The following is a 21,194-nucleotide window of genomic DNA, read 5'->3' as shown; positions in this document are numbered from 1 at the left end:
TTATCAAGTGCCATGAGAATCATGCTCTCTGTGTTATTTTAATTTTCAGAACCATCTTTGGAGATAGTATTAATATTTCTGCTTTACAGATGGAAACATTGAGGTTCACAGTAATGAAGTCATTTGTCTCGTATAAAAGAGCTAGTGAGATGTGATGCCAATAGTTGAACCAAGAGGGAGGTGGTTTCGAGGAAACAAGAGCAGAGAGAGAAATCAGTCACTTACAATCTCGTAGGCGTTGAGGGGGTGCTTGGCCCTTGGTGGAGGTGGTAGGCAGAGCCCGTGCATTTCCCTCTGCTGTAAGAGAGAATTCCTCTCCATTTTTACTCTCCAGTGAAATGAAACATCCAACCATCAAGCAGGTTGGCACTTCCCTTTTCCTGGTGAGCTGTGAAAGCTTGTTTACCCCCTCTCGCCACCCCAATTCTTTACTCACTTGGACCTACTCTGAGTCAAGGCTGACTCAGGAACCATCTATCCTTACAGACGCTTCATGGGAAGTGGGAAGAGTGTGTAAGTAACAGACAGGGACCTGCCATTGTGGAAGGTTGGGTCCACCTCAAGAAAGAGCCCACCCTCGCATGGACTTCAAAAGGTAGTGTGGAGGGACTTCCCTGGGGGCACAGTGGTTAAGAATCTGCCTGCCAATGCAGGGGACACGGGTTCGAGCCTGGGTCCAGGAAGATCCCACATGCCATAGAGCAACTAAGCCTGTGTGCCACAACTACTGAGCCTGCGCTCTAGAGCCCATGAGCCAAAACTACTGAAGCCCGTGTGCCACAACTACTGAAGCCCGCGAGCCACCACTACTGAGCCCGCATGCCACAACTACTGAAGCCCGTGTGCCTAGAGCCCATGCTCTGCAACAAGAGAAGCCACCGCAATGAGAAGCCCACGCACCACACCAAAGAGTAGCCCCTGCTCGCCACAACTAGAGAAAGCCCTCACGCAGCTACAAAGACCTAACTCAGCCAAAGATAAAAATTAATTAATTAATTAATTAATTAATTTTTAAAAAACACCATATATATGCTGTCTACAAGAGAACCACTTCAGACTTAAGGACACATACAGACTGAAAGTGAGCAGATGGAAAAAGATATTCCATGCAAATGGAAATCAAAAGAAAGCTGGAGTAGCAATACTCATATCAGATAAAATCGACTTTAAAATAAAGACTGTTACAAGAGACAAGGAGGGACACTACATAATGATCAAAGGATCAATCCAAGAAGAAGATATAACAGTTATAAATGTTTATGCACCCAACATAGGAGCACCTCAATACATAAGGCAAATGCTAATAACCATGAAAGGAGAAATCGACAGTAACACAATAATAGTAGGGGACTTTAACACCCCACTTACACCAATGGACAGATCATCCAGACAGAAAATAAATAAGGAAACACAAGCTTTAAATGACACAATAGACCAGATAGATCTAATTGATATTTATAGAACATTCCACCCAAAAGTGGCAGAATACACTTTCTTCTCAAGTGCACATGGAACGTTCTCCAGGATAGATCACATCTTGGGTCACAAATCGAGCCTTGGAAAATTTAAGAAAATTGAAATCATATCAAGCATTTTTTCCGACCACAAATCTCTGAGATTGAAAATCAATTACAGGAAAAAAACTGTAAAAAATACAAATACATGGGTGCTATAAACAGTGCACTACTAAATAACCAAGAGATCACTGAAGAGATCAAAGAAGAAATAAAAAAATACATAGAAACAAATGACAATGAAAACAGGATGACCCAAAACCTATGGGATGCAGCAAAAGCAGTTCTAAGAGGAAAGTTTGTAGCAATACAATCTCACCTCAAGAAACAAAAAGAATCTCAAGTAAACAATCTACCCCTACATTTAAAACAACTACAGAAAGAAGAACAAAGAAAACCCAAAGTCAGTAGAACGAAAGAAACTAACACGGTATTGTGAAGCTATTATACTCCAATAAAGATCTATTATTAAAAAAAAAAAAAAAGATCCTTTAGTAATGACAATAACAGCTACCACTAGCAAGAACTCTGATAAAAGTCCCTGTGTTGGGGGCTTTAAAAGCACATTTCTTCATCCATCTTAAATTCTGCGATATGAATATTATCCCCATTTTACAGATGAAGAAACTGAACTTCAAGCGTGTTAAGAAATTTGCCCAAGATCGGGCAGCAAGGGACTGAGGATTTAAACCCATATCAGTGTGACTCAAAAACCCATGCTCTCTTCCTCAACATGACTTCGTAAAGTGAAAGGTGTATGTACAGACATGTAGGAACTCACATCCACGCAGCTGCTGGAGTGGATTTGTAAAGACGGTAAGAACAGTGTCCACTCTGCTTACCATTTGCATCTGTTCCATAAAACCTGTGTTCTGTCTCCTAACCCTGGGCCCGGGGAGTCCCAGTCACCCTGCCCTCTGCCCCTCCTTCCCTCCTTGCTCTCCCGTCCTTCACGGGGTAACTCCGTTGAGCGTTTCTTCCTGAATAAACGCAAGCTCCTCAACGCAAGAGTGATCGTACCTAGCTCATCTTTGTACCCTGATAGCACTGAACACAGAGATAAGCCTGCCGCATTGGTAGAGGCTGCTCCACCCTCCGTGTGTCTCAAAAGAAGAATCAGACATAAGCAGAAGCCTTTAAGCCCAAGGATATGATCACACACATCCTTACTTCCCATTCTGGTTTTCATACCCACTGTGTGCTTCACCTTGCTAAGTAATAGTCATCATCCGATGCAATCATCACCACAACTCCGTGACGTGAGTACTATTACTACTACGAATAAAGGCGCAGGGGCTAAAGGAAGCTTACGTGGTGGAGCTGCTATTCAAATTCAGGCTCCAGAGCTCACACTGTCCATCACCACGTCGGAGAGCGTAGGCTGGTCTCTCCCGTGGTTCCCATCTCTTTACCTCCAAACTAACCTCCAAGCCCCAACTCGAGGTTTAGAGGCTGTTTAACACCAGACTCACATCTCATCTTGGTCATTATTGCTTCACGTCCTTTCCTACCCTCCACTCGACTCTGATTTCCTAAAGTACAAGACTCAGCTCCCTGCCTCATTACCCACAGGGATAAACACACAGTAGGCGCTCCGCAGAATGCATGCGGGTCAACACTCAGAGTAACGCCACGCTAAGGCAGGCAGTGGACGGAGTGAAAAACAAAAACAGAAACGGAGGCTGAGAGCCAGACATGCCTGGGAGTAACTCTGGTTCTTACTAGTTGAGTAACTTGGGGAATTTATTGACCTGCCCTTAGACTCAATGTCTTCGTCTGCAAATGATGTAGATGCGTGCCTCCTTCGGGTTATGGTAAGTATTAAATTATTAAATGAGGAAATCGTCTTCAATACTTATCCTAATGTCTGCCACCCTACAGGGCTCACGGATACAGCTAATACAGATTCCTAAAGCCTGTTTGTAATCATCAGGACAGGCCAGGTCAGGCTGCAGTAACAAACATGGCTGTCATCTTGGCGAGTTCTTCCTTTCTCACGTGCTCGAAGTCTCTGCAGGGACCACGGTCTCGGACGCAGCGAGGCAGCCGTCCATGCTGGGGAAAGCTCCATCATCCTTACTGTCTGGGAGACACAGCTCTTGGGCAAAAAGAGCTCTGGAGAGTCTCACACCGACAACTGCATGTTTTGTCCCAGAAGTATCTCATAATTGTGTCTTCTGCCCACATTTTATTGGCCAAAGAAATTCACAGACATGGCCACGCCCAACTTCAAGGAGGTGAGTACCACAGTAGACAGGGGGGTAATTCACGGTGAAAGAATTAAGATGGAATGTTCTGTCACCACAGAGGGAGCACAGACACACTAAACTGACCACTCTTTGCCAACTTTGGGGGAGAAAAGGGCGCTGCGATGGGGGAGGGTTTGGGTCTGGCCCCAGCTCAGGTGCGAGCTAAGTGTGCAGGCGCCATGGGTCACTCCATCATCTGTGCTTTGCTCCCTTACACACAAAAATGGAGGAATAGATAGAGCCCAGCTCCAGTGTTTTGTGCAGAGTCAATGGGTATGATACTAAGTGAAAATTTAGAGCAGATTGTCTTCAGCACCTCAGGATGGACTTTTATTTACAGGAGCAGGAAACAAAAATGAAATGAAAAGAAGGGGGAATATCCAGAAACCTGATTCAGTTGGCACGTTCTCTGGTTGTGATCTGATGGGGCTGAACAGAAGCTGTCCTGAGGAGGAATGTGCCCTGGGCGGCTTTCTCCTACTTCGCTGCGGTCACGGCTCCCAGACGCTGAACTTCCACGCACAAGTCAATGGGTCTACGTTTGCGGCTTGATCACGCAGCTTTCTGTCTTCCCCGCCAGCTCTGCTGCGGGTGTGGGATCCGGTCTCCTCCTGTGTGTCATTTACTGCTCTCCTCCAAGCAGCAAGAACTTTGCTGCTGATGATAAAAAATACCTTCTGCAAAGACTGATTTCCTCTCTCCACTGGCTTCATGTGTCTTTAGGCCGACCCTCGGGGGATACGTCATAGACGAAGATTCTACCTTAGAGAAAATTCTAAGGAAATCGAGGGCAGGCCAAGTCTCATCTGCACAGTCAGCCTCGTCTGTCCCCCCATCCTCCCCCCAGCACTGTTCTTCTCAGCTCAGGTCCTGGAGCCAGGCCACCTGATTGCTAGACATGTCAGTCACTGGCTGTGTGACCTTAGGCAAGTTGCTCAGCATCTCTGAGCTCCAGTTTCCTCGTATATAAAATATGGTCATAACGGAACTTACTTCATAAGGATGTTGTGATGTCGTGAGGGTTAATTAACACTTTTGACTATCATATGGTAATGATCAAGAAATGTCTAGTCTCACAATTATCAATAATGATGATAATAATAATAATAATAACAATATTATAAAGAGCACATTGACTCAGTCTCCCATCCCGGTGCCTTGTACCCACTGAAAACCTGCCCATAGCATTGCCTATACACTAAAATCATAATGGGCTGGTGTGTTGTACCCTTGACTTTTATATAGGTCCTCGTGGGAATTGTTTGTTAATTTCACCACAGGCTGGGAACTTCAGACACTGTGGCACTTGTACCTACGAACAAATACTTTTGTCAGCATCCCATGACTTAAAGGTATTTTTTGGTTACTTTGATACTAACCAGGTAATAAAGAGCTAGCTCTACTTCAGTAATTCATCAATTAATACCAGCAGAGAAGTGCTTCAAAACCTAAAACGATTTTTATCTAATGAGAATGAGATCAATTCAAATTCCAGCAATCTGTATGCAAGGCCTTATGCCTTTGAGGGGCCGCAAAGAATTATAAGTGCCAGTTCTTTTCCTTGGGAAATTCACAAATGGCACAATCTTTCTTAAGGAATACAAATTTAAGTGTACACGAATAAATAACAACACAATAAAGCTGAGAGAAAAAAGATTAAATAACAATACAAAATACCGACAGGAAAAACCTGCCACATTATATAATTAATTGCTAAATGAGAGCATAGACAATAAATATGTCAAAGCATTGATGAAGCAGATTAAGTAATTTAATCAGAAGCAGCCTGTATATTTGTGAATTAGAGAATTGACGCTAAAATAGTTACTCAGGGGACTTCCCTGGTGGCGCAGTGGTTAAGAATTCGCCTGCCAATACTGGGGACACGGGTTCGAGCCCTGGTCCGGGAAGATCCCACATGACTCGGAGCAACAAAGCCCGTGCGCCACAACTGCTGAGCCTGCGTGCCACAACTACTGAAGCCCGCTCGCCTAGAGCCCGTGCACCGCAACGAAGAGTAGCCCCCGCTCGCAGCAACTAGGGAAAGCCCGCATGCAGCAACGAAGACCCAACGCAGCCAAAAATAAATAAATGAAATAAATAAATGAAAACTAAATAAATAAAGTAGTTACTTGGGAACTGCCTGATGACTCAGGCAGTGAACTCAGGATTGGAACCACGAGGCTGGCTTTTGCTGATTCCTGCACTGTGCTGAACCCAACCCCTGGCCTCGCTGTGTTTCTATTTCTTGATCTGAAAATTGGAGCCAGCAGGTTAAAGCAGCCCAGAGATAGATTCTGAAAAATAATTAATCTACCAGAAGGACAGGAAAAGGCTTTTCTAATGTTATGGGGAAAAAAAAATCCCTACACTATGGCATAAGTTCAACGGACGCAAAGCAGCATGTGCAAATTACACCCCATTTAAAAAGCAAAAACGTAGAAACTATGGAAGACCCCAAATGGGCTCCTGTGTTACTGATGGTATTTCATGAGCCATCCAAATAAGGTCAGTTTCCCCACTCCAATGGGATGGTCTTTTTATTTTACATGAAACATCAGGCACTACTGGATTGTATAGTTTTCTGGAAGCTACCCTTTATTTGGATTGCTGTTCAATTAAAAATAGAAAATTCATAGAGATAATTATGAACCTAAAGGGACAGGATTTCAGTGTTTCCTATCATGTGAGAAAACAATGTATTCTTTGTAGCCTGTAACTTTCCCAAGGCTCATCAGGAAGGGCCCTGAAAATAGATAACTAACATCAAATTGTACCTTAATGGACACTAAGTATTGAAATAGACCGCGAGGTTTAACTCAATGAATACAAGATATTGCCACAATTCAATTTTACTCACAGACAGACCAACTTCAGAAAGCCTTATGATTTTCAGGGACACTGGATTGTCAGCTAAACAGTGTTATCTGACATGGTCAGGTCAAGGCAAGTTATCTGCCCGGTCTAGGGGCATCCTAACCAACTCCCAGGTCCTTAATAATCTGGTTCAACCTGAGTCCTTTTCTTTTTTCCTCTAAGCAACCAGTGGAAACCCATATAATTCTCATCTTATAAAGGAATTCATTTAAAGGTGGTTTGAAAGTTAATGGTTAAACCCATTGTTTGTGGTTCCATGAATATAGGTCACAATAGTAACAAGCCTTTAGACAGAAGGTACATAAAGAGGTAGCGAGCAGTTCAGGACCTTATTACAACATGTCTATCAAACCCAGAGGAACAAACAATGTGTCCGATTGATTTAAAAAAAAAAAAAAAGTCTGGCAGACAGCTCTCACTGTGCCTTTAGCCCCAAAACTTGCCCCAAATTAAAACCAGAAGTTGAAGAAAAAGCCTTCCTGACTCAACTGCCCAGGACCCACTTCCTTACATGCAAAAACTCTCAGTTCCATTCAAGATTCTCATCTTTGCTCTCACAGGTTCAGCTGCCGGTGACCCAGAAATGTCTACCCATCAACAATTGTCCCAAGGATGGAGAGATCTCTGGAGAACAAGACCCACCCACCCTGCCCCCAACCACAAACAACAGAAAAGCTCCTTTTCACGTTGATCATTTCTGTTCCAATCAACCTCTTGTCTTGTTATGGGAAAAGCCAAATACTAACACCGCAAACGAACAATGTGCAAGAATGGCCCCTTCAGAATAATTTAGGAAGAGGAATATAATTTCTTTTTTTTAATATTTATTTATTTGGTTGCACCAGGTCTTAGTTGCGGCACGTGGGCTCCTTAGTTGTGGCCTGCGAACTCTTAGTTGCAGCATTCATGTGGGATCTAGTTCCCTGACCAGGGATTGGACCCGGAGTCTTATTGAGCTCAGAGTCTTATCCACTGCACCACCAGGGAAGTCCCAAGGAATATAATTTCTGAGCAGTAATTTTTATTTCTCAAACTAAGACCACATCTCAAGTCTCCCAATACCAGTTACTCGGACCCTCTGAAGCCCATAGGTAATATGGTGGCAGCTCTTATCACAATATATTTTTGTCTCCCATGTGACCATGAACTGTCCCCTTGCTCTTCTTATCACCAGCACTCCGGCCAGCGGGTGTCATTCAAAAGGTGCCTGGTAATGTGTGTTTGGTGAGCAGCTCTGCAGGCTACACTGGTGTAAACTCAGCTGGTCGGGGATTGTAGATTAAAGGTACAAAGCATGTAACTGAGTGTAAAAGAATATTTAGATTCAAACAGATAAAGGAAATGCAGTTGCAAATGGTGGAAGATTAATTAAAAGACCATATGGGTCTACTCTAACACTCACATTTAAGATTTATAAAACCCAGGCAACTGAATAGTAGAAATTGGATGTGGGCGTTGTATAAGCTTTTATAAATATTTTCCAATGTCCATATGGTATGAAAGAGGTCTGCATTTATGATTATTTATAAGAAGAATTGTCTTACTATACTTTCAAAGCCAAGAGAATCAGAAACCAGAGATCTCAGAGTACATAAATGCTATACTCGGATATAGTACTTTTACATTTTATTTTTCTCACTGACCAGGTGAAAAAGGAATTAACTAGCTTAGCAAAATACCAAACCAAACTCCCTTCCCCCCACCCCCAAAACAGAAACAAACAAATAGACTCTCTTCAAATGCTGTAAGTTCCTTGAGGGCAAGGATAACGTCTTAGGTGTCTACTGTATTTTCCATAAAAAGGACCAACATGCTAGAGGATGCTTGATAACACTTTGATAAGAGAAGCTGAGTGATCAGTCTTCTATATTTGAAAATGTAAGTCGTATCCACTTCTATAACCACATACCACTGTCTAAATGTTTGTAGTTCCCTTAAATATGAAAAGTAAGTAAATGAAAGAGGATTTAATCTTTTTGAAAGTGCAGAGACTTTTCTTGTGGTGCTTTTTGGAGGTGATAAGCTATGAGAATGGCTCGTCAGGCATCCATTCCTACCAAAGAGGAAACACCTAAACATCAGCAGCTTGATCATTAGTTCTTATAAATGGAAAACTTTTCTTTTTAAGATTTCAAACTCTCTTTTGCTTACTATTGGCACCAAAGCAAGGCTACCAAACTCTGTCAAAAAAACAAAAAAAAAAAAACACAAAAAACCCTCCATAACTTGAGAAAACAGGGCTAGAAAGTGATGAGCAGTGTGAAACCTAGGAGAAAAGAACCCAGAAACATTTGGAAGAGGAGGATGCAGGGTGCTTCCTCTATTTTGTCAAAAATAGGAGAGAGGGTGGTTGAGAGGTAGAAGAAATGGAGGATTTTTTTTGTCCTGGATTATTCTTTCAAACTTTCATTTTAAAATAAATCAGAAATAATCATTTATGAGCAAATTTAGTTATGCCTAATACATTTGTCTGTTTCTAAAAATAACAAAACGTCTTTGACCTTAAGATTCTAACTATATTTACATACTAACTATGCCACTTATTGAAAATACTAGGCTTTTTTCTTTATCTATCCCTAAAGTGCTTATTCCCCAGTAGCTTAAACATTCTGGGTATTTTATCTCTTTCTCTCTTTTGACTAATCAGGTCCAAATCAAGATACTGTAAAGACTGAAACACAGGCAGCTGGGCTGAGCTTTACCTTCTGGGTGGGCAGCTGCAGCTCGGCCATGTCTCAGGGAGAAAATGGGCCTTGCTGTTTGCTGGTCCCAGATGCAAAAGACTCACTTGGTTCCTGAGGAGAAGGACAGGTACAGTGGTCTTCTCTTGTTCGTGGTTTCTTAGTTCCCCAACCAGGGATCGAACCCCAGCCCTGGGCAGTGAAAACGTGGAGTCCTAACCATGGGCCACCAGGGAATTCCCTGTGGTTTCTTACAAAGGTACAAAAAGAAAAAGGAAGAATCTTAAACCCGGCATCACCGAATGGAACTCCCACCTAACCTCATGATAAAATGATTCGGGGACTCTGGGATTCTGAAGTTATCCTTAACAAATCAGAGAGGTCTCGCCTGCTATTCAGCAGTACCTTGAACAAGATTCAAGTCAGGGGTACAAAAATGGTGCTTCTACGAAGAGAGAAGTTGAATTGTTTAAATGTATTGCTGGTACAGAGGGATTTGGGGTTAACGTTCCGGCATCACAGGTGTGACGGGAGTTGTTTGCTCTTTGAAAGGAGTTAGGAGAGGACCTACATTTGCTGGTTTTCAGATGTGAAACAAGGGAAGAGAATAACCAGGTTTTTAACGTTAAACCAGTGTGAAAATGCAGCAGAAACAAGGTCAGGCTTCTCAGGGAGGCCATCCACCTGTGGGTAGTATCATACAGGACCAGTGAGGGGGCTGAGCGGGGCCAGACACCCCCGACCCCTGTGGGTCACCACTTACACAACCGTAGCCCCGCCATTGATTTGTTGCTCTGGCTTTCACAGCGCAAGCACTCAGGCCCGAGTTTTTCTATCTCATTAAGGGAAGGTAATGCTATTGGTGCTTTTCTCATGGTACAATGGGAGATGAAGCGAATGGAGTACAAGTGTTAAGATCTTGGCAATCTAAAGAAAGACATCTTTCAGGCTCCCTAGAACACAACTCAGCAGAAAGTATAACATATATATATATACACACACACACATATATATGTGTATAAATATATATGTATACATATATGTGTGTAACTGTGTACATGTATATGTGTAGATATGTGAGAGTGTGTGTGTGTGTGTACATATATATACATGCCAAATCAAAAATCATCCCGAGTGACATCAGGTGAGGTTTACATTCCGTAATTTAAAATAGAAACGCGATGATAAAAATTAAACACCGTATCATATGATATCACTTATATGTGGAATCTAAAAAAAATGATACAAAGAAACTTATTGACAAAGCAGAAACAGACCGACAGACATAGAAAACACACTTATGATTACCAAAGGGGATATTGGGGGTGGGGGGAGGGATAGTGGTAGATAGAGGGATAAATTAGGAGTTTGGGATTAACAGATACACACTACTATATATAAAATAGATAAACAACAAGGACCTACTGTATAGCACAGGGAACTCTACTCAATATCTTGTAATAACCTATAATGGAAAAGAATCTGGAGAAGTATATATATATATAACTGAATCATTTTTCTGTACACTTGAAACTAACACAACCTTGTAAATTAACTGTACTTCAATTTAAAAAAATAAAATAAAACAAAATTAAACACTAGCTAGCTTTCAAAGTGATAAGATTTTAAAATTCCAAGATAGTACTTTGTGTTTTTGATACACCCACATGCACACACACACACACACACACGCACAAGTGTGTGTCTCTAGCTACAGAGTTATATTTTAAGCTAAGCCAAGAAGAATAAAATATTTAATATAGATTGTAGATTATAAGAGCTGTAAAGAAAAATTCCCTAAAGTTATAAAGTATAACTTCTATGCTGAATGTAGAAAAGTAATTAAATATTCCGTAAAGGGCTCTGGAATCATTTCCATCAGCCCTTCCAGGAGTCTGAGACAGATTTATAATTGTAACCAGTTTGTACAGATGAGATAACTAAAGTTGAATAAAAGAAAAAGCATCATCACAAAAAATTCAAATTTAAGCTCTTGAAATCCCACTCCCCAGTGTTTGGATATAACAAAAGAATTTGTTTTCAGATTCACAATTTTATTGCAAGTTCAATTAAATGTCTTTAGATGTTTAGATCAGCATTCAGAAATGTTCTTGAACCCTGTTTTTTTTAAGAAGCTGCATTTAAAGCATGTTTGAAATTATCTAATAAAATATTTAGAAGGTGTTAACACGATAGCAGTTCACATAAAACTTCAAAAGTTATCAACACAATAGGTCTTTTGTATCTCTTAGTGACTTGAGGACTGAGGCAGATCCTTGCAGTAAATCTAAATTGTCCAACCACCTTCCAGGACACTGACAGGCGTCAACTGAGGCTTAAGACGAAGTACAAAGTATTGTGGATTCCTAAATTGGGCCAACTTTTGCTAATGCTTTTACTGATATCAAATAAGATAAAGCCAGGAATACCTAATTTGTTATCAAATTGTTTGGAAACCCATTCTTCAAAAAAAAAAAAAATTTAATCCCCTAACTCATTTCACACATGCAAGTATTTCTTGATTTTCTGCCTTTTACCTTTCACTTTTAAATGTGGGCGAATCTCACACACTTTCACTGAACAAATAATGAATGGATGGATACTTTCTATAGAAAATATGACACCGTCATGTGTAGATGGGAAATAGACATGTAGGCCAGGGTACATGAGGATGCCATCTGTGCTTTGCCAATCTCACCAAGTTCTCACAAGCTGAGGCCAGGTCAGCAAAGTCAGGGACACCCCTCTTCCCCCCAGCAACGCAAAAAGAAAAAGAACGTCTGAGTACACGCTGCCCCACTTCACCAGACTGCTCTCCGAATTCCATTTATGCCATATCAACTTTGATATCAAAAGAAGGTCTAGAAAGCAGCTTTTACCACAATGACAATTCCCAGAACTTTTCCCAAGCAGACATTAAGGGGTTTTTTTTCATACATAGGTTTAAGATGAATAAATGATTGTTGGAATCAATTCCAATCAATATTTAATAATTTTCTTGGACTTCCCTGGTGGCGCAGTTGTTCAGAATCCACCAGCCAATGAAGGGGTCAAGGGTTTGAGCCCTGGTCTGAGAAGATCCCACATGCCATGGAGCAACTAAGCCCGCGAGCCACAACTGCTGAAGCCCGCGCACCTAGAGCCCGTGCTCCTCAACAAGAGAAGCCACCTCAGTGAGAAGCCCACGCACCCCACTGAAGAGTAGCCCCCACTCGCTGCAACTAGAAAAAGCCCGCGCGCAGCAACAAAGACCCAGCGCAGCCAAAAATAAATAAATAATAAATAAATAAATAAAGTTATTAAAAATATATTTAATAATTTTCTAACTCTAGTCAAAAATGTTTGCCTTGGAAGATCTGAGTGGTTTGCAAACAATGGGGAAGAAGTAATAACCAACATTTGTTGTTACTATGTGCCAGACTTTTGGTGTAATTAACCCATTTAATCCTCACAACAACCTTAGGACATAGGTACAACGACTATCCTTCTTGCACAGATGAAGAAATTGAGGCACTGAGGTGTTAACTTGCCCAAGGTCATCTGGCACAGCTGAGTGTACATCAATACCATTGGCCTTGGGACCTGAGTACCAACTCCAGCACTTTACTGCCTCTGGACAGACACACACACACACACACACACACACACACACACACACACACACACACACACACGTTGTTAACTCCAAAGGAACACCCTCTTTCCCATTTGGTACTCGGAATGTACCTTCTTCGTGGACACGCAGGGGACATTGTGACCTAATAACACTCCAGACCCAAGTAAGGAACAAAACTGTGACGATCCTACAGGTCCAAAGTCTGCTGCTCTCTTATTCTGGCTCAGTGTTTCCGCAACAAAGCCCAGGCCAGCTCTGGGAGGACCTCGTAAGTTCTCAGTACTGCCTATTAATTTGATTTTAATAATACTGAAGGATGGATGATGGAACTTAAAAAAAAATCAGCCCAACCGCTGAAACTTTGTGTAGCTGCTCGGAATCCAGCCAGCCAGTCTAGATAATGACCACGGCGTGGACAGAGTAACCTGGGGGCAAGGAAGTAGGATGTGACTGCGGGATCATTTTCATTGTTGTTCAGATTTTTAAAAAGTATTGCCCAGTGGTCAGATTTGTGGCTCTCAGTCTTAAGGGAGTGTAGAGAGGTACTCTGTGTGACTTAGTGAGGGATTGAGGAAAGAAGAGAGTTGAGACGGATGGAACATGGGATAAGAGAAGAGGAGGAAGTGTCTACACCGCAGACCTGATGCCCGACACTGCAAACGTCTGAACGCATCAATTGGAAAGCAGATATCAACACTGCAGAAACAGTTTCCATCTTGTGAAAGGAACACAGATTTGCACTGAACAGCAAGTACTCTGTTTTTATTTTGCTAAATTTGATTTATGTCTAAATGTTTTAAAAACAAACCTATCATATAAAGCAAGGTAGGTCTATATTCAGTTACATTTGCAAAAGTTTGATCTGCATTATTTCCAGAGTTTTTGGACTAGATGCCACAAGTCCTACGCTGTGGCTCAGTTTTATTGCTGGGTCATTTAGATATTAAGATTGGCCTTTTCTTTTTTTTTTTTTAATAAATTTATTTATTTATTTATTTATGGCTGCGTTGGGTCTTCGTTGCTGCGCGCGGGCTTTCTCTAGTTGCGGCGAGCCGGGGCTACTCTTTGTTGCGATGCATGGGCTTCTCATTGCGTGGGCTTCTCTTGCTGCGGAGCACAGGCTCTAGGCACGTGGGCTTCAGTAGTTGTGGCACATGGGCTTAGTTGCTCCGTGGCATGTGGGATCTTCCCGAACCAGGGCCCGAACCCATGTCCCCTGCATTGGCAGGCGGATTCCCAACCACTGCGCCACCAGGGAAGTCCAAGATTGACCTTTTCTAATTAAATATCTTTACAATACAAGAATAAAAGCCCTAGGTGTAGGTTTTAAGGGTGTTCTAGGAAAATGGTGACTTAAGCATTCAAATATAATCATCATAGCCTCTAAGGCTATTTCTAAGGCTATAATCATCAATAGTCTCTAAGGCTATTTCTCATCAGAGAGTACACACACACACACACACACACACACACACACACACATACACGTATTGGCTTGGCCAAAAACATCCATAAGATGGTACAGAAAAACCCGAACGAACTTTCTGGCCAGCCCAATATAATGTCTGATTTCTAGCTCTATATTTATTAGAGGTGTTAACCAAAGTCTCTCTGGATTTTCAATTTAAACTTAGGAGATGTTGTGAGATGCAAAACAATCATTAAAAAAAGACAGAAGACAAAACAAACAAACAAAAAAAGCACTAGTGAGAAAACGAATGGCCAAAGCATGTTTTAACATTCTCCTGTATTGAGGTTAAATAAAATCCCTGATAAGACAAAAACTTATCCAAGTGTCATCGGTGGCAGGTTCAAGCCTCCTAAAGAGACAGTAGGTGTAGTGGTTCAGCGCAAAAACCATGGGATCAGAGTTCCTCCCATTTACAGTCTCTTCAACCTTCTGCAAATCACACAAGCTCACCGTGGGTCAGTTCTTGGTCTTTAGAATGGGAACGATTGTGGCTCTTACCTCGCAGGGCTGTTGAACAAATAAGTTAATTGATATAAAGTGTATGTACCAGTGTCTGGACATAGTAATTAGTACTCGAATGTTTGCTATAATTAGTGAGATAGAAGATAGGACAGGAATACTCAAGTGAGATCATTTCTATAAAAGCACCACGTACATTTTGGTCTGCTCTCTACCAGCCTCCCGGTGGATGTTTCAATGAGCCCAATTTTAGTTTTGTTCTGCACAGTAGCTGTACATCCTGATAATGACTGCCCAAGTCAGTGAATTGATGGCGAATTCTACAGCTCTGTATCACCAACATAAAAATCCCAGGGGAAACAGGAAATTTCCAAGCTTCTGTAGGGCCTGAAGCTCATCTTTGTTTCTCAAGGTTCGTACCTCTTGGACATCTGATCTCAATTCAGTTGGGTAGGAAATGGTGGTGTGTCAGTAAGTGTGACCTACCCGCTAACCCACGTCTCTGATCTATGTGCACGTCTCTCACCTCGTTTCCGAGTCACAGTGTTAAATCCCACCCCCCCACAGACTGTTCCATTCTCCCTTTGCAAACTGTGTCTTGCCTACATAGGTGAAATTAATGGTGGCTAGCGTGGCACAGGTGCTCAAGAAGGTAGCAAGAGAACAAAACTTCAGGGGCAGGGCTGACAGTATATGTTGCTTACCCTGTCCATTCTCTCTTGCTTCCTTGTCAACAGAACCCTCATTTCTCCCCACTGGAAAAGTGACCCCATTGTGAGCTCAGCTCAAGGCTAAGTCCTGAATATTCTCACGGCCACGCCACCAGGGACGGGTTTAGGGACGGGCTTGTGACCAAGATCTCGCCCACGACATGGAGAGGAATCTTCTGGCATGTTACTGGGAGGATTTCTTTCCTGATGGAAAGCTAGAAAACAGGACACCCTCATCTAATGCACTGGACCTTGTTTCTTTGTCCAGTGTGATTCCTGGGACGGCTGCGGCCCCCTGGCAACCATGACGCTGCCAGAGGAGAGGGCATCATGTTGGCAACGGCAGAGACAGAGAGGACCAGGGCCCTGGTGACATCAGCAAGCCATGAGTGACCCAGCCCTGGAGTGGCCCCATCGCTGACTCTCTTAGGATGGGAGAGAGACGATATTTTCCTTATTGTTGAAGCAGTTCAGGCTGGGCTTTCTGTTACTTGCAGCTTCACTAAACCAAGGGGAAAGCAATGCCTTTTTAAGATAATCTAGAGAGAAGCCAGTTGGAGCCTGTGACATCTTGTCATTGTCTGAAGATTCTTCAATCACTATGTCAAGTGACACAGATGTTTCTCTTCCGTCATATGATGAAGATCAGGGATCTAAACTTATCCAAAAAGCTAGAGAGGCACCATTTGTCCCCACTGGAACAGCAGGTTTTGCAGCAATCGTTGCATATGGATTATATAAATGGAAGAGCTGGGGCAATACTAAAATGTTCACCTGATCCACATGCACGTGGCAGCCCAAGGCTTTGTTGTGGGAGCAATGGCTCTTGGTATGGGCTCTTCCACGTATCAAGAATTCTGGGCAAAACCTAAACCTTAGAAGAGGAGAGGCTGTCTTGGTCTTGTTGGTGATGCTTGCTTTAGTTAGACATCTCATATTGAGGTTATATGTTTATGTTGAAAATAAATTCTGTGGGTCAAACAATAACATGGTAATTTGAATATTGGCTCCCTTTCTTGCAGGCTTGATTTGCCTGGTGATCAAGTTACTGGTGACTAGTTCACTAGCTAGATCATTCAGGGGAGTCAGGTTAGCACAAAAACATGTCACTTTTAAATGCACTTGATAGTGGTACAATGTCCACCTTCTTAAACTCTTCTGATAAAATTAGTTGTAAAGAGGACAACATGCCAAACCTGAAAATGCTCCCAGTTGCTGCAGAATATCATATGCTTTTGATGTAATGTAGGAATCCTATTTACCCCAGTTAATTTAACTCTTTCTGACTGCCTTGTGGACTGAGTACTGTTTTTAAGGGCTGGTTGGCTCTTGAAGAACGCTTTCAGAACAGTGCACAGAATACAACATTATAAACCTCCCGGCAACTATGTGTGTGTTTTTAAACCAAACCTAAAGAGCTGGTAACAGCTGCTTTGAAATAGTATCTATTTCAGAATCATAGTTGTAAACATGAGAATAACTTAACTGTAGATCCCCGTTTAGCTCTTTTGTAATTGCAGAATTATAGTTTGCTGTTGTTATATTAGAATAATTTTTAAATGGCATTTTGAAATAGAAATGTGTATTTTAAGTGCTAATGCAAAGGTAAATGAAAAATACTTTTTAAAAATAAAATAATAAAATAAAATAACCTAGAGATAGACCTGGAGAAAGAGAGTGAGAAGGAGAGGGATTGGGGGAGAGATATGAGCTGCTTAATGATGGATCCAGGATATATTTTCATCTATTATTTTAATTGTAAGAATGGCCTATCCTTTTACTTACATAAAGGATGATTTTTAACATCCCCTCAATAAACTTTGTATGAAAAATATTTGGTGGGGGAGGGATAAATTGGGAGATCGGGATTGAGATATACACACTACGATATATATAAATAAAACAGATAACCAACAAGGACCTACTGTATAGCACAGGGAACTCTACTCAATACTCTGTAATGACCTATATGGGAAAAGAATCTAAAAAAGAGTGGATAGATGTATATGTATAACTGGTTCACTTTGTTGTACATCTGAAACTAACACAACATTGTAAACCAACCATACTCCAATAAAAATTATTTTTAAAAAATACTTGGGGTCGTACAGACTACAGAAGTGTGGCCTTTATCCATGGTGCAGACCAAAATCACTTTAAAATATTCGTCAAACGCCTCAAGTTTATAAGACAGTCAAATTGGAAGTAAAACCTGGCATCCATCCCACATTACGAAGTATGGAACTTAGTCATTATTATGAAAAGAAAATCAATGTTAATTGTTCAAATCATTCGCTCTCATTGACACCCCAAATCTCAGTGATTAGTGTCAGACAACCCAAACCAACCATGGTAACCCGTTACTGAGACTAAATTTGGGAGAATGTAAAAGTGTCTTTATTTCTGATGAACTAAATAAAGGGGAAAACATTCCTCAAATTTTCCTCCAGTTCGGTAGCCTCTTTGCAAGAATCTAAACTCCAATCATATCAGAAATGGGAGCACTGCCAGCTCTGATAAGCCCCTAAAAATTGTATGTCCAACTCAGAATTCAGAACTAAGAGATGCAGAATCAGGGCCAGGAAGAATGTGTAGTTATTTCTGGTTCTGCTGCAATTACCCTATCAAAATGGGCTGAAATGCAGCTAGAAAGCCTGGTGCCCTCAGCCTAAAAGCTCTGCTCTTTTATTTTTTTTAAGTGATTTTTTCATTTCTGGCATCTTAGCTGTGGCTTTCTTGAAGCTTACATGTTTGGGATTTTTAAAAATATATTCTCAAGTGTTTTAGCCTTTAGCTTCTCAAGTGTTGAAGGTTTCCAGGTTCATATCCCTGTTCAAAAATAAAATCGGTTTTGGTTTTGCTATGAATGTCTCCCTGTCTGGTGAACCAACGTCGTGCTACCCCTCCACCACTAAGTACAGAAAAATGCCGCCTCCTGTCCTGTGTCTACACGTCGTCCTCAATTTTCTTGTCTTTTCGTTGATGACTCATAAGCCAGGCAGGCCAAGCCGCACGGCTATCGATGAAGAGGGACATGACCACAGTGTACCTTTCACTTGGTCCACTGAGACCAGGCTCTTTCTGCCATCTCTCGGGGGACATCCTGACCTTCTTCGTTTGGTTTCCTACTACAGGCTCTGTCTCTTCACGGATCACCGGGGAGCGCCATAAGAATGTCAACGACCATATGCCAAACTATTAACGGAGAAGAATACTGAGAGCCAGGCTGGCTGTGTAATTTGCCATGGTGACTGATGGGACACACTTGACCTTACTGGAGAAGCACTGAAGCCAGGTCTGGTCCGAGCTCCGTAAAGGATTGGAGAAAGCAGAGCAATGAACGCCCAGGCCCTGGGACCAGACAGACCTGCGAATCGCACCTCCGTTCCTTAGCTGGTTGACTCTGGGCAAATAATTTAGCTTCACAAATCTCCAGTTTCCTCATTCTTTTTTCTTCCATTGAAGTATTTACAATGTGGTGTTAGCGTCAAGTGTATAGCACAGTGATTCAGATATATATATGTTCTTTTTCACATTCTTTTTCTTCATAGGTTATTACAAGATACTGAGTAGAGTTCCCTGTGCTATACAGTAGGTCCTTGTTGGTTCTCTGTTTTATATATAGTAGTGTGGATATGTCAATCCCAAACTCCTAATTTATCCCTCTCTCCCCTTTCCCCTTTGGTAACCATAAGTTTGTTTTCTATATCTGTGAGTCTCTTTCTGTTTTGTAAATAAGTTCATTTGTATCTTTTTTTTTAGATTCCACATTTAAGTGACACCCTATGATATTTGTCTTTCTCTTTCTGGCTCACGTCACTCAGTATGACAACTCTAGTTGCATCCATGTTGCTGCAAATGGCATTATTTCATTCTTTGTTATGGCTGAGTAATATTCCATTGTATATATGTACCACATTCGCGGTATCCATTCATCTGTTGATGGACATTTGGGCAGTTTTCTCATTCATTTTTAATTTATTTTTTGCTGTGCCACGCAGCTTATGGCTCTTAGCTCCCCGACCAGGGACTGAACCCAGGCCCTCGGCAGTGAAAGCACAGAGTCCTAACCGCGGGACCCCCAGCGAATTCCCAGTTTCCTCATTCTGGAAATAGTTCTGGGAGATATTTCCCTCATGGAGGAATTAAAATCATTTACCTAATACAGGGTGCTCTTTAAAAAATTATTTATTTACCTTGGCTGTGCCAGGTCTTAACTGCGGCATGCGGGATCTTTAGTTGCGGCATGCGGACTTCTTAGTGCAGCATGCAGGCGGGATCTAGTTCCCTGACCAGGGATCGAACCTGGGCCCCCTGCATTGGGAGTGCAGAGTCTTACCCACTGGATCACCAGGGAAGTCCCCAGGGTGCTTGAAATGAGTCAATGAGACAACCTGTACTAGAACTTAGCCCCGTGCCTGCCACACAGCAGGGACCCAAAAGTTAGCGGTTAATTGTGTACTGTAGCCAACCCTGCACCCTACTAGCCAGAGTTTCCTCACTCTGATTCTTTCCCCAAGTGGTCAGCCCCAGTTCACACTACCAAGACCCTCACCATATCTTCACACTATCTTCCCTTTTTTCACCTTCTCCATTTCCCTAACATTTAATCCCACTTCCCATGACCATTTTTTAAAATTAATTAATTAATTATTTATTTATTTTTGGCTGCGTTGGGTCTTTGTTGCTGCACGCGGGCTTTCTCTAGTTGCGGCGAGAGGGGGCTACTCTTCGTTGCGGTGCGCGGGCTTCTCATTGTGGTGGCTTCTCTTGTTGCGAAGCACGGGCTCTAGGCATGCGGGCTTCAGTAGTTGTGGCTCGCGGGCTCTAGAGCGCAGGCTCAGTAGTTGTGGCACATGGGGCTTAGTTGCTCCGCGGCATGTGGGATCTTCCTGGACCAGGGCTCGAACCCGTGTCTCCTGCATTGGCAGGCAGATTCTTAACCACTGCAACACCAGGGAAGTCCCCCATGATCATTTTTCTTTTGTCTTTTTCTTTCTTGTTCTCTCAAATAACCTTCATCTTAGATCTTCTTTCTCGATACTCTTCCTTCCCCAGATATTCACTGAGTGCCCACAGCGTATAATCCTTGTGTCGGGAGGTGGGGACAGACAAACAAAGGACTCACCTCTTCACAAACAAAAGAGAAAATAGTCCAACACAGTACAGAGACATAAGTCCTGTATATAAGATATAATATAGATAATAACATAGCATACAATATATAATAGAGTATACGCTGGGCGCCATCTGAGCACAGAGGAAGAACATTTTATGGAGACTGGAGACTTGAAAACACCCAGGGAAAGTGGACTAAGGGTCTGTGGGGTGTCAGGTATCACGTTAACCACTTGGAACATTTTGTTTAATATTCACACAGTGGTCTGAGGGAGGCACTGTCATCCTCAGTCTAGAAGAGAAGAAATTTTCATATGCTGCTTCAGACAGCTTCCAAAGAGAGAGCTTTTAAAAAAGAAAAAAGAAAAGAAAACAAAAGCAAACAAATGAAAAAACAAAGTGTTTATTGAGTACTTTCTTTGTGCCAGCCTCACTTACAAGGAAATACGTTTTAAGTCATTTTACTCTTTTTTTTTTAATATTTATTTGGTTGTGCCAG

At 42.0% G+C, this 21,194-nt stretch overlaps 1 pseudogene across 1 annotated transcript in view; it reads left to right on the top strand.

Moving 5' to 3' along the window:
* LOC309643287 (HIG1 domain family member 1A, mitochondrial-like) overlaps positions 1–21,183 on the top strand; it is a 388,991-nt pseudogene extending 367,808 nt beyond the window's left edge. Inside the window, exon 2 of the transcript XR_014268329.1 lies at positions 16,121–21,183. The product of XR_014268329.1 is annotated as an HIG1 domain family member 1A, mitochondrial-like (transcript). The remainder of the gene's footprint in view (positions 1–16,120) is intronic.
* Positions 21,184–21,194: the final 11 nt, after the last annotated feature.

The sequence above is a fragment of the Balaenoptera physalus genome (genome assembly GCF_965194825.1).
Source record: "Balaenoptera physalus genome assembly, chromosome: 1".
In the NCBI taxonomy this organism is placed as follows: Eukaryota; Metazoa; Chordata; class Mammalia; order Artiodactyla; family Balaenopteridae; genus Balaenoptera; species Balaenoptera physalus.
Note: the sequence above shows the minus strand (reverse complement) of the source record. Positions and strands in the feature narration are given on the sequence as shown.